Genomic DNA, 7,472 nt, shown 5'->3' on the forward strand with positions numbered 1-7,472 from the left:
TCAAAATCATATTTAATTCACAATTAATTATTTTATTTTAGTCAAAATGTTTTCTTAACCACATGAGATTTAACACTTGAAAAACAATAAATCAAATTAAATTTGAAAAAGAAAAAAATAATGAAAACAAAATCACATGTGATAGTATAGCAAAATACATTTAAAATGTATATCAATCACATCCATCCATTTTCATGATTAAACAAGTTATTTTAGTAAGTAAAAAATAAAACAAAAAAATATTATTATTTTCTCCAACAAAAGGCAAAACGGAAACAAGTTTTAAACGTTTGAGATCATTGAAATCTCATTTCCCATAATTAAATCCCTTTTCCTAAAAATTATAATGAATGAAACATTTTGAAAACTAAATAATATGATTTCATTAGTGAAATTGTTTTCATGACTGAAACATTTTGAAAATTGAATAACATAATTTCATTAGCGAAATTGGTTTCATGGTTTATAACCAAAATGAAATTGGTTTTGTTAATAAAACAAAATATGATTCAGTCAATGAAACATTTTGAAAACTAAATAATATGATTTCGTTAATGAAATTAGTTTCATGAATGAAACATTTTGAAATCTGAATAACATGATTTCATTAATTAAATTTGTAAGGAAATCAATTTATTCATGAATTTTACAAACGAAACGAAACAATATACTCAAAATCTAGAAAATATCACAACTATAATATTAGTAAATCTGGAAAGATTTGTAAATTGAAAAAAAAAATACTAATTTCTTTTGTTATTATGAAAATGAAATAAATAAATTCCTAAGAAAAAGATGATTATAAATAAACTTTGAAATTGACGGATTATTTTTATTTAAGAAAAGAATATAAAATATTAATATTAGTAAGTATCTATTAAAAATTTATCGCTTTCAAGATTACTATAAAAACAAATTGATTGATCATTTCCTAAAAAAACCTTTAATTTATATAATCTTCCTTATTTAGACACAATTAAAATATTATTAAAATTATCTATTATAAAGTCAAAGGACAATCACACCCTTATGAATTAAAATTAAGGAAAATTAAATGAAATTATGCTATTGGTTGATACTAGTTTGTACAGTTTGTATTTGATCTCTCATATATATATATATATATATATATATATATATATATATATTTAAAATGAATTTAAACAAACATATATGTTCTAAAAAAATCAAATTGATATATAATTTTCTTTGTAAATATATTTAAGGACAAAATATGGCGAACACCTGATTTGCAGATAGTCCATAGTCATTGCATTTGAACCTCTGTGACCATAAGAGGATTTTTATTCCTTCTTGGATTTGAACCTGATACCTCATGGTACTTTTGACCTTTAAAGTCAAGCTCAAACCAATCAGGCACCACCATTGTGGTTATTAACAACCTTTTTTTATAATATAAAAAAAAAAGGTTAAGCATAAAACTTTGTTTATATTTTATATTTCTAGAATGATTATCCAATTGATATTCTAGAATACGATGATATCATGGTATTCAATAAATCTAAAACTCTTTAAAGACGTTTTCAAAATTGACCGATTAACAAGTCGTTCTTTTATCATATACACGTTTAAAATATTTTTTTCCGACAAACATTTGTTAATGTTTTAAAATTGTTGATTCTACGAGTCTTTCAAACAAGAATGTCAAAATAGGCACACTGGGGTTTCATATTCCAAGTATAATTTTGGGGCATTTTAGTCATTACGTAAATTGGATACTGAGAAAAGAAAATTAAGCTTAAACGAAATAAAATTAATAATGTGGTAATACTGATATAACGTTTTATAAATAGGTTATATTTTAAAATTATATTTGACAAGTAGTTGTTTCTTTTAGAAAACTGAAGTTAAGATACAACTTTTGATATGTGACGGATGAAAAGACGTATAATTCTTCTTCCACAAAAAAAAAGTACATTGAATTTTTTTTTTTAATTTTCAAATTACTTTATGTTCGATCAGTGTGCCCATATGTCCCATGGTGTAGAGTTTTAATGCAAATTTTATAACAATTTGAAATGTAGCGGAAAAATAATTTTGGTTACAATTAAAATGGTAGAATCATTTGCTATCCTTATTGCCTCACGATATTCTGTTTTAAACTTAAGACATGGATCTATCTCGTCTTTTATAGTTGAAAAGTATGTTTCTCGATCCCAGCATATTTTGACTAGACAAGTGTTATTAGTTCAACTAATCCACTTGTTCTTGGTCGTGCTAATCAATGTCATCGAGGGGCTCATAAATATCTCTCTCATCATGAGAGGAGCTAACCCATATGGCATGTACATAACTTATACATAATTCATATTATACTCGATATAGCCCTTATGAGTATCTGATTAAGGGTAAAGTTAGACTATATCAAAGTATAACACTCTTTATGCATTAGATCCCAATGTACATATCAGGTTTAAGGATAAAAGTGTTCATCATTTCAGAACTCACCTTATGATGTCGATCTATAGGGTGATCCTGACTGTGGGTCTTGTACAACGCTTGTGCATCAACAAACGCATGTGACTCTGGTTGCATTTAATGCACTTGCAGCTTGAACTATGACTAGACTTCACAATGATCTTTATTTATTACCAGTCCCCTAGTAATAACTGATCAAGGACAGTTTTAAAAATATGATCATTATATTTATTTAAGAATATTTAAACATGCAAATAATGAACACGGAAATGTTTATTGTAAATACTCATATCTAAAATGCCATAACAGGTAGAAACATAACTCTTTTATTTGTTCAAATAAATTTAAAGTGTACTAAAATCATAATTCAGATTAATGTATTACAAAACCTCAAGCCTATCGAAATAGTATGAGCATCATGCTTACTTTAAATCATAGGCTTGGTGAAAGGATCTACTGGATTGTCTTTTGATCGAACTCGTATATCTTCAAGTCACCTTGATCAATGATCTCTCGACTCGGGTAATACCGTCTCCGAATATGCTTGGAGTGCTGATGTGACATTGGTTCTTTCACTTTAGATATGGCACCCTCATTGCCGTAGTAGATTTCGATAGGGTCACATATGTTAGGAACCACTCCTAGGTTTGAAATGAATTTCTTCATCCAAACATCTTCCTTTGTGTAACACCCCAATCCATATGTGATAACCGGGTTTATCGGTTATAAAGTTCGGTGTTGTTTTCGAATAAAGGTAGAAAGTTAAGGGGCTTGATATGTTAATGTGCTTAAAAGGTTTTAAACTCCCACCGCCTTATACTTGTTTATTGATGGTTATTTGAGATATCTGTTTTATCTCATTATATTGTGAAGTAAGTAAAAAAAATTGGTGAAAACTTTTCTTTGTGTGTTCTTGAGACTGGAAGTAAAACAGAAACAAAGGAAAAGGAAGAATAAGTCTCTTTGATTAAAGCTTGTTAACTGATTGTTGTTATACATCTTCATCTTTGTGATTATAAGGTGAGTTTTATGTTATAACTTTCCTTTTTCAGTGTTGAAAATAGAACCGTACGGTTCTTTATGTGGGAGTTTTGAAACTGAGATTATGTTGTTATTAGCATAATTTTGTATTTTGATATGTTAATATCAAATGATTGGAATAAGGGTGGCAAAATCAGGAGAGGTGTATTCTGAATATAAGTGTGACATAATAAGGAGAGGTGTATTTTGGTTATAAGGGTGGCAAAATCAAATAAATGTGAAAACTGGGATTTTTGATCATATGTCAATCTATTGTCGCATCTTTATAATACGATGACTTTGAGTTATTGCATCTGTGTGATGTGATGACTTGGGTGATCGCATCATACTGATGCGATGAGTTGTGTTTATCGCATCCTTGTGATTCGAAGAGCATGTTTTTCGCATCCTTGTAATGTGACAAGATTGACTTATCGTATTATACGATATATTGGGTTTATCACACCAAGGTGATACGATGCGATGGGATCCTTGCACCAGTGTGTTGCGGGAAAATGAGATTGTCTCATCCAATATGTGTTTATCACACTAATGTAATGCAATGCGATGGGATCTTGCACCAGTGTGTTGCGAGGAAATGAGGTTGTCTCACCCAAGGTGATGCAAGAAAATTATAGTTTTATCTATATGATGTGACAAGTTTTCGTATATTAGTTAATAACATAACAAGATTGACTTATCGCATCCTTGTTAACTGATTGGCTCCCTCCCGGTGATATCTCCAGCCATGTGACAACCAATAACCACCACCACACAACCACCATTCATTTTCTCTCTCCCTCGATCAGACCCACAAATCAAAGTCACGGGATGAAACCACATGGACTAAATCACAGGGAGGAAACAACATCTCCCCTCACCCTATTTTCGTCCTTTACATCTCTGGCCAACATATAAGGACATTCGATCCAGAATCCAGTTTCACATCTTTGAAGATGATACATGGACGATACTAATACATAGACATAGGGACCATGTCACAGCGACGATGAGAGTGGATATGATCACAGGGGCCAATTCACATGCCTGATGAAAGTCAAACGGATAGACAAACGAAATTGGTTTGCTAGAAAATGAAAAAGAAAGAATCAAAGGTACTTGATAAGGATCGGAGGGTTAGAGGGGGCAAGAATCACTTTTCCCTCACGGGACGTCAAAGAGTAATCACTTTTCGCCTTGCTATAAACCCTAACTGTGGTTTTACTGTATGGATATGTTTATGATGGAAGGCATATGGTGGACAGGTTGTGATGGTGGTGGTGAACGGTAGTAGTCTGCCATGCATGGTTGATGTGGTGGAGGAGGGCGGAGCTCAACATGGGGAGAAGGTGGGTAAGGATTTTCTTCACGGTGATGATTGGACGATTGGTGATGGTCAATATGAGGAGGCCGAGGGTGGTAATTAAATGGTGGTACGCTGCGACTTTGGTCCCTATGTGACATTGTATGTGTGTGTGTGTGTATATTAGTTAATTGCATAACAGGTCCCTAAGTTTGATTTTTTTTTTTTTGAAAAAACAAGATAATTAAGAAAACATGTAAAATGACTAAAAATACCCTAATTTAATTAGAGTTAATGGCCGTTAGGATAAGGGACGAAAATTGTTGCGAGGTGTCAAACGTGAGGGACAGATCTATTAAACTAAAGTTGAGAGACGAAAACCGTTGAAATTAAGAAACGGTAGGGACCAAAAATGAACTTCAATCTATAGTTTTTATTATCAATACTATCTTGCGTGGAATATAAACCATACTCAACTAATGATTAGAGTCTAACGAGTCGTTTATCAAATACTTATCCGGTAACCGCTTACCGGTAAATTTAACACTATCATTTACTTACCAGATAAGATTTTAGTTCACCAAAACGATATCTATGCAACAATTTACCCGGTAAGCGCTTCCGTGGTAAGAGTCGTCGCCTTCACTTACCGGGTAAGACTCTTGGCTCTTGTCTTGCTCTTACCAGATAAGATTCTTGATCCTTGCCATATCATCCGATAAGATAAAATGACTTGGTGTTCGCTTACCCGAGTAAGCGTTTGGTAAACGGCCCCTAAATAAGATAACCCTTTATGATAAATTACAAACGGTCTCTCACTCAAACAAAGTGTATAAACTAGTTAGATGGGAACTAAGAAATTCTCGAAAGGAACGAACTTGTGTATGCTTGAAAGCTTGATTTTTTTAGATGTACGAACTTGTTCTTTCATGTTCCTTCTCTGTTATATATATATATATATATATATATATATATATATATATATATACTTCTTGAATTGCTAAGCAATGGCTCGTCCATGGGATAATAGCAAGAAATTGGCTTTGGTTAATCTTCTTGCCATCCTCTTAGGGTTGTAGGAACAATGGTGACTCATGTCGAGCTTCATGCACCCATAGTACATTTAATGCAAGTCATACCCCATATATATATATATATATATATATATATTATTACGTTATAAGAAAGCATGCTTAAATGTGCTATGAACTTGACTTTATGGCCTTCATTGTAACATTGTATGGGTCTATAGTTTCTTTGTCTTTTTCATATTAAAGTGAATAAAACACAACTTGCTTATGAATTGGATGTTAGACCTAGTTTTAGGGTCAGAATCTGAATCCGTCAAAAAGAGTTATTCAACTGCTGAGGTCTACTCACTAGTTGATGACTAGCTCTGCAGGGACGGACCTATTTTGATGGCCACCGTATTATTCCTCCGTCGAAGGGTAAAAGAATTTAAGTTCATGAAATGTGCAACCGTATTAATCTGTTGTGTGTCACCGTATGTATTTTAAGACTACAATCATAACAAGTTTTATTTGGTAGAGTTGGTTTACAAAGCTTTTATTCCACCTCAGACCCAAGTTCGAATCGTGTTAGTGTCATTTTCCTAGTCAAATGGTGTCGTTGATTGAAAAAAATTTCGTATATTTGTTTCTTATAGTCAAACGGTGCCACCGTTTGAAATTTTTCCCTATAGAATTTTTCTTATAATCAATTGGTGCCACCGTTTGAAAAAATTTCTACGTCCGTCCTTGAACTCTGTTGCTGAATATTTTAGTTATTGGCTCGTTCCCAATTGTCTGTTGCTGAATATTTTAGTTATTGGCTCGTTCCCAATTGTAATGAAAATATTCTTTAACTATATAACAACTTTTAAAATGTTTTATCAATTATATAAGAACTAGTGTCATATTCTTTTTATTTCATAAATAGAAAAACTTTGATAAGTAATTTTAATAACAAAAATTTAGTTTTAATTATTAATTTATTTTAAGAAATTATTAATTAATTAAGATATGTAAACTTAGTTAACTTTTGTTTTTATTCATACTAGAAGGGTATCCGAGCAATGTAGCGAGATATATCTCGATTTTAATGTTTTGTTTTAATTTTTTTGGTCTCTGTCGATATTATAATATGAATTTATGTGGTTTTGAGCAAGTAATACTGTATTTTTAATATGAATTTAAAGATCATAAAAATTATAAAAATATAAAAGTTCTTATTTTTTGTGTAATTTATTTAATTCATTTTTTTAAATAATTTAATTTAGGTTTAATGACGAAGTAGTCTGTTTTTGGTTTAATAATATAGTTTTTATAAAAATAATAACTAAGTATTCTATTAGAACTTAATAATTATCTTCATTGTCTTTTAGATATATTTAAAATAAGAATTTTATCTTGTATTTGATTATATTTATTCACAGTTAATTATACGAATTCAAATATAAAGTTTAATAAGTTGTATTTAGCATAATTTACTTGTAATCTTGAATTATAAGTAATATACATCAATATACAGTACTTCATGCATAAAAAATGATTTTTAAGAGTTTTTGTCAAATGCTTTATAATGTAGTATAGATTATACTTGATGGTATTAAAAATCATCATCGAATGTCAATTTTTTTTCTAAAATTCTAATTTAGTTATACTAATCTAAAATTTATATATATATATATATATATATATATATATATATA

This window comes from Cynara cardunculus, assembly GCF_001531365.2.
Source record: "Cynara cardunculus var. scolymus isolate 2C chromosome LG 13, CcrdV1, whole genome shotgun sequence".
In the NCBI taxonomy this organism is placed as follows: Eukaryota; Viridiplantae; Streptophyta; class Magnoliopsida; order Asterales; family Asteraceae; genus Cynara; species Cynara cardunculus.